The 25583-nt window shown below is 47.5% G+C and overlaps 1 long non-coding RNA gene across 3 annotated transcripts in view; it reads right to left on the reverse strand.

Annotated features, from left to right (window-relative positions):
* Positions 1-25256, reverse strand: part of LOC142491298 (uncharacterized) — a 42475-nt gene extending 17219 nt beyond the window's left edge. For all 3 annotated transcript variants that reach the window (XR_012800367.1, XR_012800366.1, XR_012800365.1), the window contains exon 1: positions 25146-25256. This is a non-coding gene — a long non-coding RNA (uncharacterized LOC142491298). The remainder of the gene's footprint in view (positions 1-25145) is intronic.
* Between the last annotated feature and the right edge of the window lie 327 nt (positions 25257-25583).

The raw sequence follows: 25583 nt of genomic DNA on the forward strand, positions 1-25583 counted from the left end.
AAAATTTCAACTCAGAATGATAAGACTCTTTGACACCAAAACAAGAGGCCTTAATGCGGATATGGGGTTTCTCACACTATCACAATTGTTTGTAATTATCCTGCCTGCCTCTGTGCCAATGTTCTTATCCACACCTCCCCCCCCCCCCCCCCCCGCCCTACAGCATCCCCTTCCCTCTCAATGCTGTTCTTTTCTCACCCTACCTTATGTACATCTCTGTTTTTCCCCCTGCTTCCCTAACCTCTGTTTTAGCCATAAATTCCTTTGTAAATCAGTATTGCTGACCTGAGGATGAGAGGAGAACTCCCGAAAGCTAGTCCTATGACATACATTGTTAGTCCAAATAAATAAGGTATCACCTAAAACTGAAGTACTCATTTATTCTGCGATAGATAGATAGATAGATAGATAGATAGATAGATAGATAGATAGATAGATAGATAGATAGATAGATAGATAGATAGATAGAATATTACACATACAGTATATATAATGCATACATATTAACAATTTATTATTATACAAAAGATTATCGTACATTTGTGCTTGGTACCTCTTCTGAAACCTATCATATCAACAGTTTTATTTCCCTTTTCTTTTTTATAGTTGGGTTTTTTATTAGACGAACATGGAGATGATTCTAAGCGTTTCTTATGCATGAGTTTTAGAGGCTACAAAAGGTCTCTTCCGTAAATCCGTTTTTTTGCAAGTCAGTAAAATATAAAATAAACGTTGCTGTGTTTTCTATAAATAATAAACTTCTTTTCTTAATACATCAGGGGTTTTACTCTGGCCCCTGGGTCCCGCAACGCTCTTATTTGCTCTCAGAACTGTTTCATTTGTGTGCCTGTGACAATGCTTTTTAAATATAAAAAGATATATTGCGTTATCAGGTTTTGTGTTCGTACCAGTTCTTCCCAGGCTGAATGTATTGATGTAGAGATATGATATATGATAGTCAGCTTTACAGGGCCGGCTGGTAACATTGCAGGGCTCGATGAAGACGTGGTGCGTGGGCTCTTACCTTCTCCATCGTCATCTCTTCCTGCAGGGTCCCTCACCATGGAGCCGCCACGACAAATGGAGTCACGTTGCCATGGCAACGGGACATGATGGCGCCACAACGCAACACCACTGGACATCACGGCTCCATGATGAGGGACCCTGCAGGAACAGATGGAGAAGGTAAGAGAGTTACAGAGACCCCGCGATCTCCCCCAGCAATCAGTTTAACTGTCGTGGGGGAACAGCGTGGGGCCTCTGTAACCGCAGGGCTCGGGGCAGTGACAGCGACGGCGCCTCCATCACGCCGGCCCTGCCTTCTCATAACACAGAATATCGTCAAATCGGTAGGACTCAAGGCAGTGATAACGCAGAATATCACAGAATACCCCATCATAACACCCGCTACATCTGTAATGCAATGTAGGGGATCAGTGTAATACAAGGTTTTCTGCAGATTATTCAGAGCTGTGAAGAGTCCAATGAGAAATGCCTGGCTCGAAGAACTTTCTATCGCTGTTCAAACAAGGAGAGCTAAACGCCCATATTTTCTAAGCAGTAGTGTGCCAAAAGAAAGGCCTCTTCCGATAGCACCCCCTGATCGGGGGAAACTTCTATTGAGGTCAATGGTAGTGTTAGGCTCCCTACTCTGATGCGTGAGACTGGTCCTCACACATGCATGAGATGTATGTGGAATCTGCCTGGGTTCCCTCCTCACCTCAGAATCAGAAGATCCTGGCCTGCAGAGCCAGGAGAAGCGAGGCTGCCAAGGGCTGGGGAGATGACATTAGGAGGCGCAGTAAGTCTGTTAGAGCCCCACAAGAAATAATATACAGGCAAACAACTCACAGCCTGCATCATAGAGGGTGAAGTACCATGGGCTTTAAGCATGCAGATTAAATGTTACAACATTTTTATTAACATTAATTGTAGTATATGGATGACAGGTTATACAGCAGGATCTGCTTCCAATGCCTGGTGCAAAGAGCTTTCTACCTCTGTAAGGAGAGATAAACGCTCATGTTTACTAAGCAGTGGTATACCATAAGACGGGGCTCTTCCGATTGGGGGACACTATCCCAGAAGACAATGGGAAGTCAATGGCAGTGTTAAGTAATGGACACAGTTACCTCCAAGACTAGTGGATCACAGTGGCTGAATTCAGCAGCTCTGGGCCAAACCCGGAGACTGGTGGGAGTGACGGTCAGAGCAGGTGGAAGGTCAGGACAGGCGCCAAGGTCAAAAGGTTAAAAACAGGCCAAACTCAAGGCAGGCAGCAAACTGGAGGTCAGAACAGGCAGCAGGGCAGGCAGGTCAGAAATGGAACAGTAGAAAGGTTGAGAGAAAAACGATGAACTAAATCGAACAGATAACAGCTTTCTTGTAAAGGAATCCAGGGGGGGTGTCCTGGAGGCTGATAGGAAACGGGAGCAATGGCGCTATTCAGAAGAAATGGAGCTACCCAGGAGCAGGTTCAACTCGTTGCCTGATCCACTGCCTTGGAGAGCTGAGGTTGTGGGTTCCCTAAAGACCTGGCAGGGAGTTTTTTTTTAGTGAATAACCCTTATGTGTGTGTTTAATCCGATGCATCTTTCACAAAGTTTTTATTTAAAAAAAAGGATGTTCATGATGTCACGTTTGAATGTCTTGGGAAATGTTACACGTCTGAGAATATTATGCACTGGGTTCTACAAAAGACAGGTAGCAATAGGTTATTTACAGGTGTATTATGTAGACATGTACTGTAATTAAGAACATCCAAGTGAAGTATCAGGGAATCAACGAAAAAAATACCATAAACAGTGTTTACCAAACGTATCAAAGAGTGTAGGTCAAATTTATATATTCGTGGAAAAATAAGTGTCGACAGCGCTAATGCTAATAATAATAATATTAATAATATTATAGTAACTACTACAAACTTTAACTTAAATGTGAGGCTGCCTAGGCAAACAATGACCAACACAGATCAAACAAACGTCACAATAAAAAACAAACAGCTGGCGCCTAGAATAAAATATAATGTCCCAGTGAATAAATTCTGACCAAATGAAGAGTCTAATCACGGATATCAAACAGTCCTGAGAAGGATCTTGACTGAAGTCTCACAGCACAGACAAACAGACATAAAAGACATAAAAGACAAAGAGAGTGATCATAGTGTAATCCTGATAAATAAACCATAAAAACTCAAACACATACAAAGAATAACCAAACAGCTATTACAATTCAATAAAACAATGTAGATAAATGAATAAAAAGACAAACAATTGCCTAATGAGGCTTGGGACATAGGCTGAACGAGTCCATCCAGTAGGGGTAAAATTAAAATCCTACTTACAGCAAAGCTGAATATACACGCCCATAGAACAGATCTCCTTCCTCCCCAGGCGTAGAGACCTCTGCAGAGGACGCCACACGGATCCTCCGGAGCTGTGCGCTGCTCCGACAACCACCGCCGCCGTGCTCACAGACCGCTGGTCACGCGGTGAGCTGATAAGGTCACAAGACAGCGCAACAGCACCAAAAAGTCCTGGAAGCGAATATAGCTCTTGGCATTCAGAATGGGGGAACTTATCGCTGATCACAGCTCAATGGGTGGTTACATTTGTGCCTGTGGACTTGGTTTTTGCTAGCCCATTCCCCCATTGAGCTGTGATCAGCGATAAGTTCCCCCATTCTGAGTGCCAAGAGCTATATTCGCTTCCAGGACCATTTGGCGCTGTTGCGCTGTCTTGTGACCTTATCAGCTCACCGCGTGACCAGCGGTCTGTGAGCACGGCGGCGGTGGTTGTCGGAGCAGTGCACAGCTCCGGAGGATCCGTGTGGCGTCCTCTGCAGAGGTCTCTACGCCTGGGGAGGAAGGAGATCTGTTCTATGGGCGTGTATATTCAGCTTTGCTGTAAGTAGGATTTTAATTTTACCCCTACTGGATGGATTCGTTCAGCCTATGTCCCAAGCCTCATTAGGCAATTGTTTGTCTTTTTATTCATTTATCTACATTGTTTTATTGAATTGTAATAGCTGTTTGGTTATTCTTTGTATGTGTTTGAGTTTTTATGGTTTATTTATCAGGATTACACTATGATCTCTCTCTTTGTCTTTTATGTCTTTTATGTCTGTTTGTCTGTGCTGTGAGACTTCAGTCAAGATCCTTCTCAGGACTGTTTGATATCCGTGATTAGACTCTTCATTTGGTCAGAATTTATTCACTGGGACATTATATTTTATTCTAGGCGCCGGCTGTCTGTTTTTTATTGTCAAATATATCTAACTATCTATCTATCTATCTATCTATCTATCTATATATCTGTCTATATATATATAGTACAAATAAATACTTATTTAGTGTTACTAGTTTATAAAAGTCCTTCTCTCCCTCCAGGAAAGGTATGCAGTTGAATCATTTCATGAAGTGGTTTCTTTAACCACATTTGAGAATTTCAGAACAATTTCTGAATTTCACCTCACCTGACATGAACATCGCACTGAGAAAATATATGTTTGAGCCGTGGAATATATAAAGCTCAGGCGGCCTTTCTAATATCCTCACTTCAGGCTATTCAATAGTTAGTTAAAGCTGAAGTAAAAACGTGGGGAAAAAAGCATGACCTAAAGAGACTGCACAAGTAGAAGCTTTTCGGAATACACCACATAATTAAATTTTTAAGTCAAATATATGCATAACTTTGCATAATCACGGGCAATTTAATGCATATGCTGACTGCTCTCTGCTCCTGTAGAGTGGACCAGAATACCCTTTCTTTCCTTTAATTTAATAAAGCAAGTGGACAGTTTGATTTCCATATTCATGATGCACTCAGTTAATAATTGATGTGGTGGCCTTGAGCAGGTGCTGCGGAAAAAAATCCACTTACTAGGTATCGGAGGCGAGTGAATAGATTGCTGGTTAAGTTAGAAGGGAGGGAGGTGAGTCGGGTCAGTTTAGGGAAAGACGAGAGCGTCCTGCCTTATCTTTTATCAAAAGGGAGAATAACATAAAAATAATACTATATAAGAGGCTGAAAAAGTAGCTAGGTGGCAAGAACGGGGTCTTTGAAGCAGATGAACTTGGTCAAAATCCCAGTGTCAACTTTCCTTATGACCGTGGGCAATGTCACCAAGATTCGATTGTAAGCGTTGTACAAAATGCTACTGTATGTACAGCACTGTGTGAACTGTCAGTGCTGTACAGTATAAGCAAAACAAATACTAATGTTAACATACGGTTATGATCAACTCACAATTTGTAAGGATGTTATCATTATGGGGAAAGCCCTTCAAGAGCTGTTGTGCAAGTTATAAATGTTGCCGAACGATAATCAGTGAGTATGTGCATAGGATGAGTTTGTTTTGTGAATTGAGATCATGGACACATTGCAGTGTTTAACCTGATAAGAGAGCAAAGCTGCCACAATCACTGATTGCAGAATGGGGTCAGCCAGTTCTCGTGGTGGCTCACCGTTGATGACTCTCTTCTTCATGAAGTTCCAAACTGCAGCTCCTTCAGAATAGTTACAGCATCTTAGGAGAGGGAATAGCATAGTATGGGGCTTTGCCGCAATCCCAAACATCTTTGTGTATGTTCTGGAAGCTAGTTGTGTGCTTGACTCCTACTGTACACTGTTTATTTATTTTTCAGTGACCCCCATAAGGAACTGCACATATGCAAGGATGTCAATGTATATGTGTATGCATGTCAATGTATATGTGTATGCATGTAATGCTGTATGTGTCTGTACATGTAATGCTGTATGTGTCTGGGAATGGGTGCATTAGTGTCTATTAATATTACAGCACTGACAAACTCCATATCATGATAATGATGATAACATATCCATATCAAACTCCATATCATCATGACATTGTTGTCCATTCCTGGCTCTTCAAGTTGCAATTTCCCATAGTAACGCAGGACAAATTTGAACAAAATGAACTTGAATTAGAAAAGGACTTGATCAAAATCTCAGTCATCAACCAACATATTACACAAAGCAGTCCAATGGGGAATTAAAAACTATCAATCTATCTATCTATCTAATCTAGTGTGTCTATCTATCGTGTCTATCGTATCTACAGTATCTATCTATAGTATCTACAGTATCTATCTATAGCAGCGTTTCCCAAATGGTGGGTCGCGACCCGGCACCGGGCCACGGCACCAAAATTGCCGGGTCGCAGCGAGGCTGGCCGGCGGTGTCTCCCGTCCCCCCTGCTCAAGTTAAAAATACAATGGCGGCGATTCCCCCCGCGGTCCTACGCGCTTGCGCAGGGCCCGCTCCCTTTCTCCCCCCCGCTCCCAACGTGGGACGGAGGAGGAAGTACCAGCTCCTCTGCGGCCCGCTTCCCCCCGCGGCCAGCTTCCCGAGCTCCCCTCCCGATCTCACCTCCCGTGCCCCCAAGCCCACCTCCCGTCCCGGGCAGCAGGGGATATCGGGGGCAGCAGGGGATATCGGGGTCAGCAGGGGAAAGCGTCCGGCGGCAAGGTAAGTCACCCCATCCAGTCACTGCCTCCCACCCAAGTGTCCCTGGACCCCCTCCCACCCACCCAAGTGTCCCTGGCCCCCACCCACCCAAGTGTCCCTGGCCCCCTCCCACCCACCCAAGTGTCCCTGGCCCCCTCCCACCCACCCAAGTGTCCCTGGCCCCCACCCACCCAAGTGTCCCTGGCCCCCTCCCACCCACCCAAGTGTCCCTGGCCCCCTCCCACCCACCCAAGTGTCCCTGGCCCCCACCCACCCAAGTGTCCCTGGCCCCCACCCACCCAAGTGTCCCTGGCCCCCTCCCACCCACCCAAGTGTCCCTGGCCCCCTCCCATCCACCCAAGTGTCCCTGGCCCCCTCCCACCCACCCAAGTGTCCCTGGCCCCCACCCACCCAAGTGTCCCTGACCCCCACCCACCCAAGTGTCCCTGGCCCCCACCCACCCAAGTGTCCCTGGCCCCCTCCCACCCACCCAAGTGTCCCTGGCCCCCTTCCATCCACCCAAGTGTCCCTGGCCCCCTCCCTCCCACCCAAGTGTCCATGGCCCCCTCCCACCCACCCAAGTCTCCCTGCCCATAGTGTCCCTGGCCCCCACCCACCCACCCAAGTGTCCCTGGCCCCCTCCCACCCACCCAAGTGTCCCTGGCCCCCTCCCACCCACCCAAGTGTCCCTGGCCCCCTCCCACCCACCCAAGTGTCCCTGGCCCCCACCCATGTGTCCCTGGCGCCCTCCCACCCACCCAAGTGTCCCTGGCCCCCTCCCACCCACCCAAGAGTCCCTGGCGCCCACCCACCCACCCCAGTGTCCCTGGCCCCCTCCCTCCCACCCAAGTGTCCCTGGCCCCCTCCCTCCCACCCAAGTGTCCCTGGCCCCCTCCCTCCCACCCAAGTGTCCCTGGCCCCCTCCAACCCAAGTGTCCCTGGCCCCCTCCCACCCACCCAAGTGTCCCTGGCCCCCCCTCCAGTCACTCACATCCGTCGTTGCCTGTAATTCACTGTTTGTGTCTGTGTGCGTATAGGGGAGAGCGAGTGTGTGTGTGTATCAGTGTCTGTGTGTGTGTGAATCAGTGTCTGTGTGTATCAGTATCAGTGTAAGTGTGTGTGTATCAGTGTCTGTGTGTGTGTGAATCAGTGTCTGTGTGTATCAGTATCAGTGTAAGTGTGTGTGTATCAGTGTCTCTGTGTGTGTGTATCAGTGTTTGTGTGTGTGTGTGTGTGTAGCAGTGTCTCTGTGTGTGTAGCAGTGTCTCTGTGTGTGTATCAGTGTGTGTGTGTGTGTATCAGTGTGTGTGTGTGTGTGTGTAGCAGTGGCTGCGTGTGTGTCAGTGGCTGGGTGTGCGTCAGTGGCTGCGTGTGTGTGTGTATCAGTGGCTCTGTGTGTATCAGTGTGTGTGTCAGTGGCTGCGTGTGTCAGTGGCTGTGTGTGTGTGTATCATTGGCTGTGTGTGTGTGTATCAGCGGCTGTGTGTGTGTCTGTGTGTGTATCAGTGGCTGTGTGTGTGTGTGTGTGTATATCAGTGGCTGTGTGTGTGTCTGTGCAGGCCCTATAGGCCAGTATAGGCGATAAAATTTTTAGTGGGTCACGAAAAAGAAGTTAAAAAATAACCGGGTCACGGAAAAAAAAGTTTGGGAAACCTTGATCTATAGTATCTATCTACAGTATCTATCTATAGTATCTATCTATCTATAGTATCTATCTATCTATAGTATCTATCTATCTTATCTATCGCCTCTATCTATCGTCACTATCTATCGTATCTATCTATCATATCTATCTATCTACAGTATCTATCTATCCATCCATCCATCATTTCATCTCAATGTCTTGTTCAGCGCATAGACAGAGAAAACCCTGCACCTATGCACTTTTTAAAAACTCCAAAGGTGGGGAGCAAAGAATCAATCAAATACTGTGATATACAGTATATAATAAATATATCATCTAAAAACAAAAAGACATCTCATCTTCATACACTGTAGAGTTGGAGTACTAATTAGATAATGAATTGATTTTGAAGCAGAGATATCCTTAAAACCTGACCTGTTGGTAGCTCTTGAGGACTGTAGTTGGCCACCCCTGATGTTGTATGTCTATAGTGACAGCCCGACTTTAAAGAAACCTATTTGCCATGGCTCTGTGAATTGGGTGTCACAGGTTCGCTATTGGTTGCAATGCACAGGCAGACCTGAGCCACAGACAGTGGCATTATTGCAGAACATAGCTCAGGCTACAGCTGTATTTATAATATTGTTTTTTTATCACATGTAAAAGTGGGGACGCCTTCATTTTCTCCTATTTCTCTTCTGGAAGCTTTTCCTTCCCACGTATAAAGAAGCAATCTATCATGTCTGTTAAGTTAGCATAAAGTACTGTTACTGCAAGCCGCAGCCAATCAGACTGCTGGGACTAGCTGTTGAAAAACAGATGTGCAATGAATAATTGACAAACATCTCAGTTCTGGAATTGGAGGAACCTGCTCCTTTTCAGTATAATTAGATGATAACTTCAGGGTGCTTGTTGTTTTTGAGGTAATGAATGTGTCCTAATAAATGTATCAAATTAACAACAAGCAGTCTCAATTTATAACAATTACAGTATGCATTCATTTAGAATTTGTTTCTGCTCTTTGTGGCTGAAGATTTGAAGCTCCTATTTGAAACACAGAAGCACATGTATAAAAGTGAGATCAGCAAGAAACGGTTATCATACCTAGCCTTCAATTTATCCTTTTAACTTGCAATTCCTAGACCCTAATTTATTTTAGACCACAGTTATTCTGGTACCAAGGTTATGTATTGAACAGCAGTTGGTCCCCGCCCTTGATCTCTGCCCCAGATCCCTGCCCCAGATCCCTGCCCCAGATCCCTGCCCCTGACTCTGACCCAGATCCCTACCCCTGACTCTGACCCAGATCCCTACCCCTGACTCTGACCCAGATCCCTGCTCCTGATCCCTGACCTCACATTCCATCCATTAATTTTGCAACAAGAACAGCAAAAAAAATATGACCAGTCATTCAAACAATGGTAAAAGAGCCATGTGCAGAAAGGCTTTGTGCTGTCCTTGGAATTATAATAAGCCACTCAAAACATTTTTATTTACCACCCCTCCACAAAAATGTCAGTGTCCACTGACTAAAGCGAGTGAAATGTGGGGGTTGTAGACCAAACAATGTCATCTTACTGTACACTTTCTTACTGAAAGAGTAAGACCCCAATGCTAAATTAATTGACTGCTTTTGTAAGAGCAATTCTAAATCCTTTTAAAATAAATAAGTGTTTGCATGTCTACCAATGGCAGGCAGAACTCTACTCAACTGTTAGCAGCAAAATATACTCAACCAGTCTCCGCTGCTTTCAAGACCTACCCATTGAACCACTTCCTTAATGGTAGGAGAGGAAGCCTTTTTGTCTTTGGTAAAGGTTTAATACTGCATTTATTCTCATTCTTAAGTTCCAAGTGGCTATATTATATTACCAGACACATTTACCAATATAAAGATAGGCATACTGTATAGACAGAGCTATTCTGTACACTGTACTCACCCCCACTTGTTATTGTAATATCTTTAGTGATAGATGTGATATTTAAGCCAATAAATGTTGTTTTACTTGAAGTGGTGTGCAGTCAAGGGAATTTCTTTTAAGTGACTTATCCTATTATCAAATTCTTATAGTTTATCTTCACTTACATTCACAATACTTGCACCCACTTATTAATCACTGACACTATTTGAGAATCCACACTATCGGTGGATTGACATATTAGGAGCTAATTAGTTGATACATTTCTATTTTTGTTTTCTAATTGTCATTTGAGGACCAGCAAGAGAGCTGTTTAATTCGGAAATGCTGTGTACTGAGCTTTTTAATCTCCATAGTCCCCTTCGTTACGCGTGCTACATACTTGAGAGTAAACTTGAAGAAGAGACTATATGAGTAGCTCTGTGGCTAATACTATGCACCTCATACATAAACCTTGGTCCCTGCAGACGCACTTACCAAAACGCCCTCCTACTGTCTCTGCACGTTCTTCCTACTGTCCAATTAGATTGTAAGCTCTTCGGGGCAGGGACTCCTTTTCCTAAGTGCCACTTTTATGTCTGAAAGCACTTCTTCCCTTTATGTGATATTTGGTATTTATATGATTGTCACGTGTATTACTGCTGTGAAGCGCTATGTACATGAATAAAGATATACATACCAGTAAAGTTTTTTATATCCTCATCTAACCTATTATTACATCTATAAAGAACTTTTTGTATTGGTTCATTGAAAGGCACGGACATGTGCTGGATTCCATCAAAAGAGCTAAGAGAGGCACCGAATGTTTTCTTCTTTGTGAAGCTGTTCACTGATTTGATTTTGTGTTCCAAAAAGGTTAAAGGAAAAAGCATTTCCGTGGATAACTTTGAAAATTGTTTATTGTTCTTTTTTTTTTAACGTGTTTACCAAGGCCACACTGTACTCTACAAATGTTTTGCCCCTATACAGAAAATATCTATCTACCGTAACCTGCTTTTTCAACACAGGAAATGCAGTATTCAATTCCTTCACAACAAGTAGCTTTTGTGAGACCTAATATGTTGTATAACAAGTTAGGCATCTCATTCTATTATCATTCAAATACAAAAGACTACCTGCCTTTATATACAGTACTCCATCCTATCACTTATCCAGTCAATTGTGAAATTCACTTGGAGTCATTTGGCCAAGTTCCTAAAGGTAGTTGCTTGCACGAGGTTTGGATCACCGGTGAATTTGGGGAGAACTGTTGACCAGAACATGATTGGTGGTTTTTACAAAATAAAAACTAAAATAAAGCGTTCATTTACAAAGAAGTTTCAATTTGAGACACTTTTAACTTCCATAAATGTTAGGGTGACCAGATTTACAAAAGTAAAAACCGGGACACATTAAAAAAAAAAATATTTATAAAACAAATGACATCACCAACTGCGCTTTATGTCTCCTGTAGGTCTCTCCGCTGCTCTCTGTCCCCCCTTCTTAGGCTGCTTCCCCGCTGGCGCTGAGGGCGCTCATGCTTGGAGAGCGCTCCAAGCATGAGCGCCGGTGTCCTGCATGTACGCGCGCGTGGGGGAGGGGCATTGCGGGAAGTTGAGTGCGCGGGTAAGTATAGTTTTTTTATTTACTTAAGCGCCGAGCGTGGGTAAGCTTGTGTGCCCGCGCACGAGCGCCGCACGCACAGCGTGAGCAGGGACTTACATATAGCTATATATGCAAGTAATCGCCACCCGCTCAGCGCTAGCGGGGTCGCAGCCTTACACATACCCATTCTCTCTCCCTCCATTGTCGTTCCCCCCTTCACTCCATTCTCGTTCCACCCATACCATTCTGTCTCTCTCCCCATTCTGTGTATGACTCTCTCTCCCCATTCTCTGTCTCTCTCCCCCCATTCTCTGTCTCTGTCTCTGTTGTCTCTGTCTCTCTCTCTCTCTTTCTCCCTCTCTCCCCCATTCTCTGTTTCTCTCTCTCTCCCCCCCATTCTCTGTCTCTCTCCCACCATCTGTGTGTGCATCTCTCCCCCATTATCTCTGTGTGTGGCGCTCTCCCCCATTCTCTGTGTCTCTCTCTCCCCCATTCTCTGTGTGTGCCTCTCTCCCCCATTCTCTGTGTCTCTCTCTCCCCCATTCTCTGTGTGTGCGCGTCTCTCCCCCATTCTCTGTGTGTGCGTCTCTCCCCCATTCTCTGTGTGTGCGTCTCTCTCTCCCGCATTCTCTGTGTGTGCGTCTCTCCCCCATTCTCTGTGTGTGCGTCTCTCCCCCAATTCTCTGTGTGTGCGTCTCTCTCCCCAATTCTCTGTGTGTGCGTCTCTCCCCATTCTCTGTGTGTGCGTCTCTCTCCCCCATTCTCTGTGTGTGCGTCTCTCTCCCCCATTCTCTGTGTCTCTCTCTCCCCTATTCTCTGTGTCTCGCTCTTCCCCATTCTCTGTGTGCTGCCTCTCTCCTCCCCCCCATGCTGCCTCTATCCTCCCCACCATGCTGTCTCTCCTCCCCCCCATGCTGCCTCTCCTCCCACCCATGCTGCCTCTCCTCCCACCCATGCTGCCTCTCCTCCCACCCATGCTGCCTCTCCTCCCACCCATGCTGCCTCCTCCCCCCCCATGCTGCCTCTCCCCCCCATGCTGCCTCTCCTCCCCCCCATGCTGCCTCTCCTCCCCCCCCATGCTGCCTCTATCATCACCCCATGCTGCCTCTATCCTCCCCCCATGCTGCCTCTATCCTCCCCTCCATGCTGCCTCTATCCTCCCCCCCATGCTGCCTTTATCCTCCCCCCCATGCTGCCTCTATCATCACCCCATGCTGCCTCTATCCTCCCCCCATGCTGCCTCTATCCTCCCCCCCATGCTGCCTCTATCCTCCCCCCCATGCTGCCTCTATCCTCCCCCCCATGCTGCCTCTATCCTCCCCTCCATGCTGCCTCTATCCTCCCCCCCATGCTGCCTCTATCCTCCCCCCCATGCTGCCTCTATCATCACCCCATGCTGCCTCTATCCTCCCCCCATGCTGCCTCTATCCTCCCCCCCATGCTGCCTCTATCCTCCCCCCATGCTGCCTCTATCCTCCCCCCCATGCTGCCTCTATCCTCCCCCCCATGCTGCCTCTATCCTCCCCCCCATGCTGCCTCTATCCCCCCTCTCATGCTGCCTCTCTCTCCCCCTCTCATGCTTCCTCTCTCTCTCCCCCATGCTGCATCTCGTGTGTGTCCGTTCTGGTCCCTACCTGCCTCTGTGGAACATTAGGGGGGAAGCCATCTTGAGCCCTGGCAGCAGACACCGAAGCTCCCACTGTCTTACTGCTGGGGCTCCTCTGCCTCTAACCCCGCCCCCACCCTCTGCCTCAAACCCCGCCCCACCCTCTGCCTCTAACCCTAACCCCGCCCCACCCTCTGCCTCTAACCCCGCCCCACCCTCTGCCTCGAACCCTAACCCCGCCCCCACCCTCTGCCTCTAACCCCGCCCCCACCCTCTGCCTCGAACCCCGCCCCACCCTCTGCCTCTAACCCTAACCCCGCCCCCATCCTCTGCCTCTAACCCCGCCCCCACCCTCTGCCTCTAACCCTGCCCCCACCCTCTGCAGCTAGTCAGACCGGCCTCTGCTCTGTTCCTGCATTCTCTGCTCTCTGCTGCCCCCCCCCCCGCTCTGATGGCCAAAACCGGAACAGCCACAAAAAAACGGGACATTTTAAAGAATGCGGGGCAGCCGGGACAGGAATTAAAAAACCGAGACAGCCATTAAAAAAACGGGACTGTCCCGGCTAAACCGGGACAACTGGTCCCCCTAATAAATGTCCCCCTTTTATTAAGTTAAGAAATATCTTCTAAGGGCTGTGGGTCTTTTATTTCATCTGCTTGGTTCCTTAACACAGGGGCGCACAAACTTTCAGTGCTGGGCCGCCCTGCCTGCCGGCCCCTATGCTCGAGCCCCCCCTTACCCAATATCCAGCATCAAATGACGCGAGGGGTCACGTGACGTCACGCCACGCGCCCCCGAAACGTCATTTGATATGCGTTGCCATGGCAACACGCATGTCACATGACCCTACGGCGTCATTTGCTGTCATGTCATGTTGCCATAGCGACGCGGCGCCGAAGAAAGGTAGAAGGAAGGGTCAGTAGAATATACTGAACAGACATCTTTTTAATGTCACTTTTCAACCACTCCCTCCTCGCCCCCCAAACCTGCAAAATGTCAACTTTCCCAGGCTTTGTGGTAACTGGCAGTTAGAGACCGAAACATTATATCTGATTGATTCCCGGACACTGCACTCTTTAGAAAAGTGGCATTAGCAGAGAAGACTTCACACATTATTTATTGGAAAGTCCCCAGTCAAGCTGTATCCTAGATATTACCAGGCCTGTGTTTACGCATAGGCCTACTACACCTGGGACTAGGGTGGTATATTTCAGGGGACGACAAATTTCAGGGGTGGGGCGGTGCTGTGGTTACAGAGACCCCGTTATCTTCCCCACCACATTTAAACTGATTGCCGGAGGAGAACATGGGGCCCCTGTAAAGGTCTCTGACCTCCTCCTGCAGCATCGCTCTCCTCCTTCGCCTGCGATTATACACAAAAACGCCCGTGGTGTCGCCCGTAGCGACACCGCCCAGCGCAAAAACAAGTTTCATAACTACGTGAAAAACTGCATATACCAAAGGCAACTGTCTCCCCACTTGCTACTGCAATGCGGGCGACAGGTGAAGCATTTTCAAAATTTGACTTCTGGTTGGCCGTCCAATCAAAAAAACAGATTTCAGCCTGCAGCCGCGTGCGCAGTAGCATGTGCTTGTGCGCACGTCGCTCTGTGACGTCGCTATTGTGACGTCACAGATGCGCGAGCCCTGCAGTTCGACTGTATAATCGCAGCCTTCTGCAGCGTCGCTACATCACATGGCGTCTCTTTGTCATGGGAACGGCTAGCCACGTGACGTCGAGATGCTGCAAGAGGAGCCATGGACGGCAAAAAGGTAACTGCTTATGGGCGGAAATATTCTAAAAGTGGCCCTGCATATTACACTGGCTAAGTCATTGGCAGGGACAATTCTCCGCGCACTTGACATTTCGGAGGAAATTAGGGAATGGTTGATTCTCCTTCCAAACCTTAAAGGGGTTTCAGTGCTGAGAAATAGGACATTGTCCTTAGTGACCGTCATGGGATGAAGTCATTTTGAGATAACAAGTGCCTGGTTTTCTGTTGGATGTTGTGTATATGGGAGTGCAGCCTGGCTCAGAGTTGTAGGACAGCTGCAGACAGTTATGTTTTTTTAATTTTTTATTAATTAATTAAGACATTTAAAAAAAACACAATCTGATGAAGTTGACCAACAAGTCTCTTGTATACTAGAAGGAAGTCTTATCCAGTTAGGAATTTTAAACGCCAGCCTTACTGCAGCTGTCCTGCAGATGGAACCACGGCAATTATATCCTGGTCCGAGGGATCTGCAAACTGGGAGGCCCGTGATTTTTCAGTCATATTCATATTCAGTCGGCTTTGGGATGCGTCTCCATGGCAACGCGGCGTCAAATGATGCTGTGGGTCATGTGACGCGGCACTAAGGTACGGGTGGGGCGCGAGCACCGGGGGGAGAGCAGACAGGGGGGGGGGGGGGGGCGCAGCAACAACAGTTTGTGTACCCCGGCTCCAACCTATAAATGCTCAAACATTTATCCGCCTATTGTTAAAGTTTCAACTGAAACCACCAATTAACCCTTCCTTTTCTGACTCTCTTCTCACCCTCAGCAAGGGCCTTTCTTGGAGCAAACCCTCTGTTTTCACTGTGAGAATAACAATAGCCAACTAACTTAGTTCAAATAACTTACCATTTGCCAAATCTTTGCTTCATTTGTTCAGCTACATACTGTACACACACAGCAACTGCATGGAGTCACCATTCACCACCCACCCCAAAACCATATGGTGAATCATACGGTGAATCAAATCAATGAAGGATAGAGGAAGTCTATCTTCATTATAACGGCATATTGGGCGAGTGAATGTCCCTCCGGTTGACAAACATAAGAAAAGCGTGTTCAGTGACTGGCTGTGCTGTGACTATACAAGGAGTATGAGGCTTTAGTGCCATAAATCTGACACATACCATGAGTACAAAATTTAGCGATTAAAAATAAACAGATAAGAATATGCTATCTGCATTCAACCGGGTGGCAGTAAAGAGAAATTTAAGGAGCTATCTTCCCAGCCTGTCACTCATGTTTGGTGGAGGCCACTAGCAGAGTGAGACATTTTGACAGGATCTGGTAGCCCTGGGAAATAACTGCGCCGGGGCGATGTCAGGGTAGCAAAACACGCCGGTGATTGACAGAAGGCCAAATACATGGCCTTGCACGTCTGTCCCTTAGTCGTGTTATTTTTGTACTGTTGTGTATAAATAAGGCGTGGAAGATTTGAGGGGCAGACAAGCCGACAGCGCAGGAGAAATACTGCGCAGATCACTGTCTGCGTCCTACATTCAACACAAGGCCTGCAAAGTTTTGGGTGACGTTAAAAAAAAAAAGAAAGAAGGGGATAAAGAGGAATAGAATAAAGAATTGTTCTGTGTTTACTATCTTCTCTCCTAAATCACCATATAAAGCACACCGATATTGTATCATCCACGACACATTGCCTGCAAAAGATAACTCCTAATCCCATTGGATGGCAGGGTAGGTAATATCTACTTCTGTATAGCTGTGGAAAAAGTGGTTGAATGGGAACATCAGTCTTTCCAGTGGAAGATTGAATGTCAGCCCAGTTTTACCTTAGATTTGCCACTTTCTCTCTCTCTCTGCCGCCCGTATCCAATATTCTGGGAAACCGCCTGGAGATTTTAGTAGTTGCTATAACGTAGAACAGGGGCGGGCAACGCCAATCCTCAAGGGCCACCAACTGGTTCATGTTTTCAGAATATCCCTGCTTCAGCACAAGTGGCTCAATCAGTGGCTCAGTCTTTGAGCAACACAACATGAAAGTCCATTCCCATAATAGTATTAGCTGATACCTGTTGCTATCTTTTCGCAAGTTTTCTTGAGTTTCAATTCTCTAAACAAACGCCGCTTTAGCCTGGAATTGTTTCTAGCCACACTAACTACTGCTTTAAATTAAAAGTCTTATCTTTCCATTTTCCTTCTCATACCTGACTACCAAGTCAGTAGTTCATAAGCGGGAATGTACAAGGGAGTTGCAATCCTACCTATATCTTTGAGCCCCTTAAGCAATGAAGGATCCTACATGGTTTATCCACCGTCTCCGAGTGCATTAAATTACTATTTGAGATCCCCGTTTTAAGTGTAAAAATAAATACAATATATATGCAAATGTAAAAAAACCAAGGTGAGACAAAATAAAATCATAAAATAGAATCCTCAGGCATTAGGGTCCCTTGGAATATTTGGGACATTTGCTTGGTTCTCTTATGCCTAAAGCTACAACTGCCTGTTACTTATTTTGCCTCGGTCCTATTTCCTACTGTATCTCCAGCCGACCTCGAGATGGAACACGGAACATATTCAAGCTCTGAATGCATAATCACCCCGTGCATATCCTCCAGTCTTTCACCGACAGGATGGTGTCTCTGAGGTGAACAGCTGTGAAAATCTATCGTTGCTGTAATTGCATCCTATTAAAAAACAGTAACAACAACAACAAAACAGGAATAAAATGGAACAGAAAAAAAATAGGTTTGGTTTACAGAAGAGAAACGAGCCTCGAAACGTTAGGAGAGCGCCTAACGGCCCCTTGGAAGAGCACACGGCAACTTTGCCAAAGACAACGTGAGCGTAGGCTGGTCTCCATACAGTGTTAATAGTTACAGCGCCGGGATCAAGAATTAAGTCAAAAGTAAATGATTACTGTAAAGCTTCATTAGGTTTGACAGATTCCAGATATTCATGCTATGGATGTTATTTAAGGCAGAAGTGCTTGGAAAAGTTTAAATGTGGGTTGGTGATTGGGTGTTCAAAAAAACAAAAACAAATGTTATTATTCCTTTATTTTTTTAACTTGGATATGAAAAGAAATGGGAAAAATAAAGACTAGGTTCTGCTCATCAATCTAAAACACTTTGAGGTTTCGATACCGTATATGTCTGTGTATATGTCTCCCCTGCTGCCACCGCCGCCACGCTGCTGTCTCCTCTGCTGCCACTGCCGTCACGCTGCTGTCTCCCCGCTGCCACTGCCGTCACGCTGCTGTCTCCCCCGCTGCCACCGCCGCCACGCTGCTGTCTCCCCGCTGCCACTGCCGTCACGCTGCTGTCTCCCCGCTACCACTGCCGCCACGCTGCTGTCTCCCCTGCTGCCACCGCCACGCTGCTGTCTCCCCTGCTGCCAAACCACGCTGCTGTCTCCCCTGCTGCCACCGCCGTGCTGCCACCGCCGTGCTGCAGTCTCCCCTGCTGCCACTGCCACCACGCTGCTGTCTCCTCTGCTGCCACCGCCACGCTGCAATCTCCCCTGCTGCCACTGCTACCACGCTGCTGTCTCCCCTGCTGCCATCGCCACGCTGCTGTCTCCTCTGCTGCCACCGCCACGCTGCTGTCTCCCCTGCTGCTACCACTGTGCTGCTGTCTCCCCTGTTGCCACGCTACTGTCTCCCCTGCTGCCACGGCCATGCTGCTGTCTCCCCTGCTGCCATGGCCATGCTGCTGCCACCGCCACGCTGCTGTCTCCCCTGCTGCCACCGCCACGCTACTGTCTCCCCTGCTGCCACGGCCATGCTGCTGTCTCCCCTGCTGCCATGGCCATGCTGCTGCCACCGCCACGCTGCAGTCTCCACTGCTGCCACTGCCACCACGCTGCTGTCTCCCCTGCTGCCACTGCCACCACGCTGCTGTCTCCTCTGCTGCCACCGCCATGCTGCTGTCTCCCCTGCTGCTACCACTGTGCTGCTGTCTCCCCTGTTGCCACGCTACTGTCTCCCCTGCTGCCACGGCCATGCTGCTGTCTCCCCTGCTGCCATGGCCATGCTGCTGGCCACCGCCACGCTGCTGTCTCCCCTGCTGCCACCGCCACGCTACTGTCTCCCCTGCTGCCACGGCCATGCTGCTGTCTCCCCTGCTGCCATGGCCATGCTGCTGCCACCGCCACGCTGCTGTCTCCCCTGCTGCCACCACCGCGCTGCTGTCTCCCCTGCTGCCACCACCGCGCTGCTGTCTCCCCTGCTGCCACCACCGCGCTGCTGTCTCCCCTGCTGCCACCACCGCGCTGCTGTCTCCCCTGCTGCCACCACCGCGCTGCTGTCTCCCCTGCTGCCACCACCGTGCTGCTGTCTCCCCTGCTGCCACCACCGTGCTGCGGTCTCCCCTGCTGCCACCACCGCGCTGCGGTCTCCCCTGCTGCCACCACCGCGCTGCGGTCTCCCCTGCTGCCACCACCGCGCTGCTGTCTCCCCTGCTGCCACCACCGCGCTGCGGTCTCCCCTGCTGCCACCGCCGCCGCAGTGCTGTCTCTGTCGTCTGCACCACAGATAGAGACCGGGAAGCAGGAAACCATCCTGTGGGCGGCGCTTTGCCCACTCCGGCGTTAGAACCACTGGACCCACCTAATCTGTCCCTTGTCCTATACACTGGGAAACCATAGACCCAGTGAGATCATTGGCTTTCTTTCATATATAGTAAATACAATGCCACGTGTGAGCACATTCACGTGTCTCACACAGGTCTGCAGCCCTGCCCTTCCCCATTATCCCTTATTATGCAATGCTTCCACTGCAGCCAGGGATTCTGGGTAATGACATGCAAATGAGCACTCACAGCATTTCTATTTGCTATGCCCTGAATACACTTTTGTATAGCGGATACCTTTGTGTCTATCCCAAACAGTATAATGCCTTTATTTTTATCCGCTTCTCCCCCCTCGGTTGGCAGCCGGTTCCATAAGCAACGCCAAGGTGCCCGTGCCATGCACAGCACAGTCACATGTTCAACATGGGAAACCCAAGGATGCTACAATGAATCCGAGGCACTTTCTCACGGATAGACCCTCCGTGGAAAGAAGTTGGAGATAATGCTTTTCTGACTTGCAAAATTGAAAGAACCTTTTGTGACTCCAGCATCTGTGACATGTGCTCAGGAATATGGCAATGTGTGAACGGGTAGGAAATATGTGAGTGTAATGGGACATCTTGCAGGGAAATATCAGCCACCTAACTACTTATTGATACAGAATATCTTTTTATGCTTCTTACACACTTGATGCCCAAAAAATCGGCCTCTTCTCTTTGCTCCTCTTATGTTTATTAGAATTCACTTGCACAAAAACACAACTGGCAATACAATGTTATTATTTTTTTAATGATGGACAGGGGGAATACTTTTAGAAGCTGGCATTTCCAATGATACTCACCCAAGATTATCAATATTTCTTTTATTTCCTAGAGCAGATTAAAACCTTTCTTCTAAAATGCAGCATTTCTGTTATTACAAATGTAGCACACTTTCCCCCCACCCCCTGGGAGATAGGGTGACTACGGTGTGTGTGGGTGTTTGTTGCCTGTGGCTCAAAGGAGGCCTGAACCTCCGCTGCTGGGAGCCTGGGGTGCACCCGATTCGATGGGTGACAGCGCCTCCACCTGCGCGGGATCCTAACTACTGTAGTGCCGACGATTATTCTAACACAAACCTGGGGCAATCTCCAAAAAGACCCAGGTACTGTACATGCTGGGTACATGCTGGATACATGCTGCAACATTTCACACATTTCTGCAGACAGACTCATGGCCCATCGTATTAACAGTGGGGGTCCCTGCCAGTCCCATTCAAACTGAATGGGACTGCCACGAACCCCTGCTGTGTTAATCCGATAGGCCATTAGCCTCTGCAGAAATGTCACTGAAATGTACCCAGCATTTACCCAGCATGTAAACTGGATAGTTTAAGGCAAGTTTTAGAATACGCGTTGGCTCGTCTGTATGTGGGATAGCCTTGTGCAGGAGGACCATACTGTACATGACCAATACACACTGATGCAGTGAAACAATGACAATTTACTATAGGCATAGAACAATCATTTCATTAGCACCAATACCGCAATATTAGGCCTCGCAGGGCCGCAACCCCTCACCGTACCTTTCCCAACACCGTGTCCATAACCCTGCGGGGTTTACTCCAATGTACTGAGGTGCTCCGGGCACCAGACCGTCCCAGTGTCCCCAGAATCAACCACCCACCCAAGTGTGTGAGACAGCGCTGCCCCACTAATGTGAAGGTGAGTTGGTGCACTTTGTTGGGTACCTGCCTGAGGCTCATGGGACATGTAGTCCCTCTGCTGGAGGACTTATCCTATAGACCGCCACTCGCGCGCATACACTGCGCATACGCAACTCTGCCCAAGATGGCGGCTCCCTGCTAAGGGAGCTGCCGGTAGTCTCCGGCGATGCGTTCGTCTGCCTGCACTCTGCACATTTGCCGCAAGCGCGCACATCCTTCCGCGGGCCCCCCCCGCATCGCCCGGAGGTAAGGGGAATGAACCGGGGACCAAGTGAGGCGAAAAGGGGTCCAGGGGGACCCATGCTATCCAAGCAAGAGAAATGTATTTTGGATATTTGTTCAAAGTTAATGTTGACAACAAGCATATAAAGGCAAAGAATGCAGGGTAGAGACAGCGAGAAATAAATATTCGTATGGGCCAGTGACCAAGAGCAGAAATGGAAATGTACTTAGCGTGGGATAGTACTGAATCTGTGTTCATGCGCATCTCACAGAAAACTGTCTAATGTTCTGATCTTCCGAATAAACATACAGTTGTTACTGTGGCTTCAGCTCACACTGTAAAGCATTAGTAGAGCTGTGTTATAGTGCAGAGGCAGCTAACAACAGAGTGGGCGTTTGGAAGCATAATGGATTGGCTGCAGTCATCTCCATGCACAAATCTGTTGGGAAAAGTCTGTTCCAAAACGTACAGCCAGATGGTAAAATGCAGTGTGCCCATGTTTATTGATGTGTTCATTAGACACAGAAGTCTCGGACATAGCCTTTCTGGGCTGGTTGCAGGGAGCTGGAGGACACATAACAAGAAAGGAATGGCAGAGCTATCAATGTTTTTGTTCCTGGATCTTGTAGCATTGACAGCTATATAATAATGCCCCAATGTCATTCCATGACCACAATGCTGTGCTGTCCAACCCTCACCAAGAACACAAAGATAAAGTATGCATAAAATGTTGCTTTGATTAACAGTAGAAAGTGATACACCCCAATTCGGTCCTTGTCAGTTACCAAGAGCAGAATTTTACATGTTATGCCAGCCTGTGACCATCCAGCCAAGTGAGCAATGTATAAAAACTCCAGCCAGCTGTAAAGAGAGAGACTACCTCGATACCAAGCAACCATCCAAATATAACTCCTGTGTAATGCCACATATTATACCTCGCCAGTATAAATGGTATCTCTGGATGTCATCTACCAACAAGTACACTTTGTCTGTTGTCACCTCAAATATATATCTGAAGAAAATGTTAACTCTTATAGGACCTCTTTAAATTTAGTATTTTTCATTAACAATACTATTCCCATACTTGTTTTTCTATCTATCTATCTATATATATAATAACTAGAAATTGGCAATTTGGTCAAAATCCTTTTCATGGATTATTTGACCAAAAATGACCCCCCCCACCCCCCAAAATAATAAATCTGTCTACGGATTGGGTAGCGAAAAATCTTAGTCGATTAATTCAAAATTAGATTCAGAGAGACTATTAATTTAATAGTATATATATCCCCTATATATATTCCATGTGTGTGTGTGTGTGTATATATATATATATATATATATATATATATATATATATATATATATATATATATATATATATATATATATATATATATATATATATATATATATACACAGAAAGAAAGTCCGCAGGAATCACTATATAGAAAAACACAAACAGAAATATTCAACCTAATCTAAGAAGGCATTGACACTAAAGTCAAACCAATACCTTCTTTGTCACTCCCAACAACCCATCACTCTCTATTAAATACTTTTAACATCCTTTATTCATGATTATAAGAATCCTCACTAATCTTCTCCATCACGCATATCTCACGTGTCACCAAAGGACATCCAGATCTGTGTAATAGTTTCATATGTGTGATTTCCAGCACGTCAAAAAAACCTCTATTCCTTCTATTAATAGATCTGTCAAATTGAATACACTTCTTAATTAAGTTTAGTTCGTGTGCCCCTTCAGAAGTGGTGACATTACTTGATGAAGAGGAACAGAAGGAAACCGCAATAAATGTCATTTTCATAAGTGCGTCACAAATCCCCCCCCCCCCTCCTTCTTTAGGCCCATGTACCCACTTCTGAAATCGCAAGTTTGAGCTACTGGAGCCAAACTTTGCCAACGTTTTTTTCAGAAATGCATTCATATAATATTATTATTATTATTATTATTATTATTATTATTATTATATATTAATTAGAGTCCAATTTTATATAAAAAAAAATGTGTATATGTATATATATATAAATATGTATGTAATTCAAACAAAAGCAGCCATTGTGAACTGCACACTAAGCGGACAATTCCACATCATGCTTCCCATCCAAGGCTGGCTTCAGCTTTCGCACAACCCCTTCCAGGGGAGCCGTGCAGGAAAGGGGCTAAGAATATCCTGGTTTCTGAAACACTGGGGTCTAGGAATCAATGCCAAAGTGGTGCAGTTCTGGGAAAACTAATCTGCAGTATGATGCTATACTGTACGTCTCAGGCACTGACCTCGGCCCCCTGCAGACGCACTTACCATACAACCCTCCTACTGTCTCTGTAAGTTCTCGCTAATTACCGCTTAGATTGTAAGCTCTTCGGGGCAGGGACCCCCTTCCGTTTGTTACTGTCATGTCTGAAGCGCTTATTCCCACTATTTGTTATATTATTATGTAACGTGTATTACTGCTCTGATGCACTATGTACATAAATGGCGCTATATAAATAAAAATATAGATACATACATCAAAGGACAAAATCCCACTGAAAGCCGCATGGATACATAGATCAAGACAAATTGTTTGGCCCCAAGAGATAGTTAATGTTTGCCTTGATACATAGAGGCAGGTCCACACAGCTATTTAACGTGCCGTTACCCACAATTATCGTAACAATACTCCTAACACCTATTCACTAAGCAGGGGGTCTCAAACTCAGTCCTCAAGGGCCACCAACAGGCCAGCTTTTATGGATATCCCTGCTTCATCACAGGTGGCTCAATCAGTGGCTCAGCCACTGATTAGCCATCCGTGCTGAAGTCGAAGACTGAGCCACTGATTAAGCCACCTGTGCTGAAGCTGAAGATGGAGCCCCTCCCTCACACTATCGCATCACCTTGCGAACTGTCTTTCCCAGGGCATTAATTTGGGTCATATTTTACTTTTCTCTGCTGTGCTAGTTTCTGGACACAATGCCCCAAGTAACTTAGGAGTTAATTATCTACCACCTCATTAATGAAGAGCTCTAATTCAGGCCTGCACAACTTGTAAGGCGAGAAGGGCTGGACTGCTCCAAGAAAAACAGATTTGGTCTGCACGGGTAAAATCATCATCATCATCATCATCATATTCATCATCATATTCATCATCCTATCTCCCCCAGCACCTCTCATCATCATCCTCATATCTCCTCCAGCACCCCTCATCAATCTCTCCCAGCACCCCTCATCATCCTCATATATCTGCCCCAGCACCCCATCATCCTCATATCTCTCCCAGCACCCCTCATCATCCTCATATCTCCCCCAACTCTCATCATCTTCATATATCTCCCCCTGCACCCCTCATCATCAACCTTTGCGAGACTCACCCTCTATCTCACACCCCCATCTCTCCCCCTCACCCATACACAATACTCCCCCTCCACATAACACACAATACCTCCCTGCAGACAACACACATCCCACCCCCCTGCACCTCACCCCCTCCCTGCACCTCACCTCACTCACTCCCCTGCACCTCACCCCCCTGCACCTCACCTCACCTCACATCACCCCACTGACACTGACTCTGCCACTGCCACTGCCCCTCTGACACACTGCCACCGACACACTGCCACTCTGCCACACTGCCACTGACACAGCCACACTGCCCCTTTGCCACTGACACTAGCTCTTGAGGAACAGCTGCAGGGGGGTATCCTACCTTTTATTGTGGAGCATGGCTGGAGGGAGGGGGAGCCATCTTGGTCCCTGGCAGCAGGCACCTCACTTCCTGCTCTCACTAACAGGCTCCGCTTTCACTAACCCCGCCCTCACCCTCTGCAGTCAGACCCCGCCCCCACCCTCTGCAGTCAGACCCCGCCCCCACCCTCTGCAGTCAGACCCCGCCCCCACCCTCTGCAGTCAGACCCCGCCCCCACCCTCTGCAGTCAGACCCCGCCCCCACCCTCTGCAGTCAGACCCCGCCCCCACCTTCTGCAGTCAGACCCCGCCCTCACCCTCTGCAGTCAGACCCCGCCCCCACCTTCTGCAGTCAGACCCCGCCCCCACCCTCTGCAGTCAGACCCCGCCCCCACCCTCTGCAGCCAGACCGGCCTCAGCTCTGTCCCTTCTCTCCTCTCTGCCTGCAGGGGATCGCATC

Source organism: Ascaphus truei, chromosome 3 (assembly GCF_040206685.1).
Source record: "Ascaphus truei isolate aAscTru1 chromosome 3, aAscTru1.hap1, whole genome shotgun sequence".
NCBI lineage: Eukaryota > Metazoa > Chordata > Amphibia > Anura > Ascaphidae > Ascaphus > Ascaphus truei.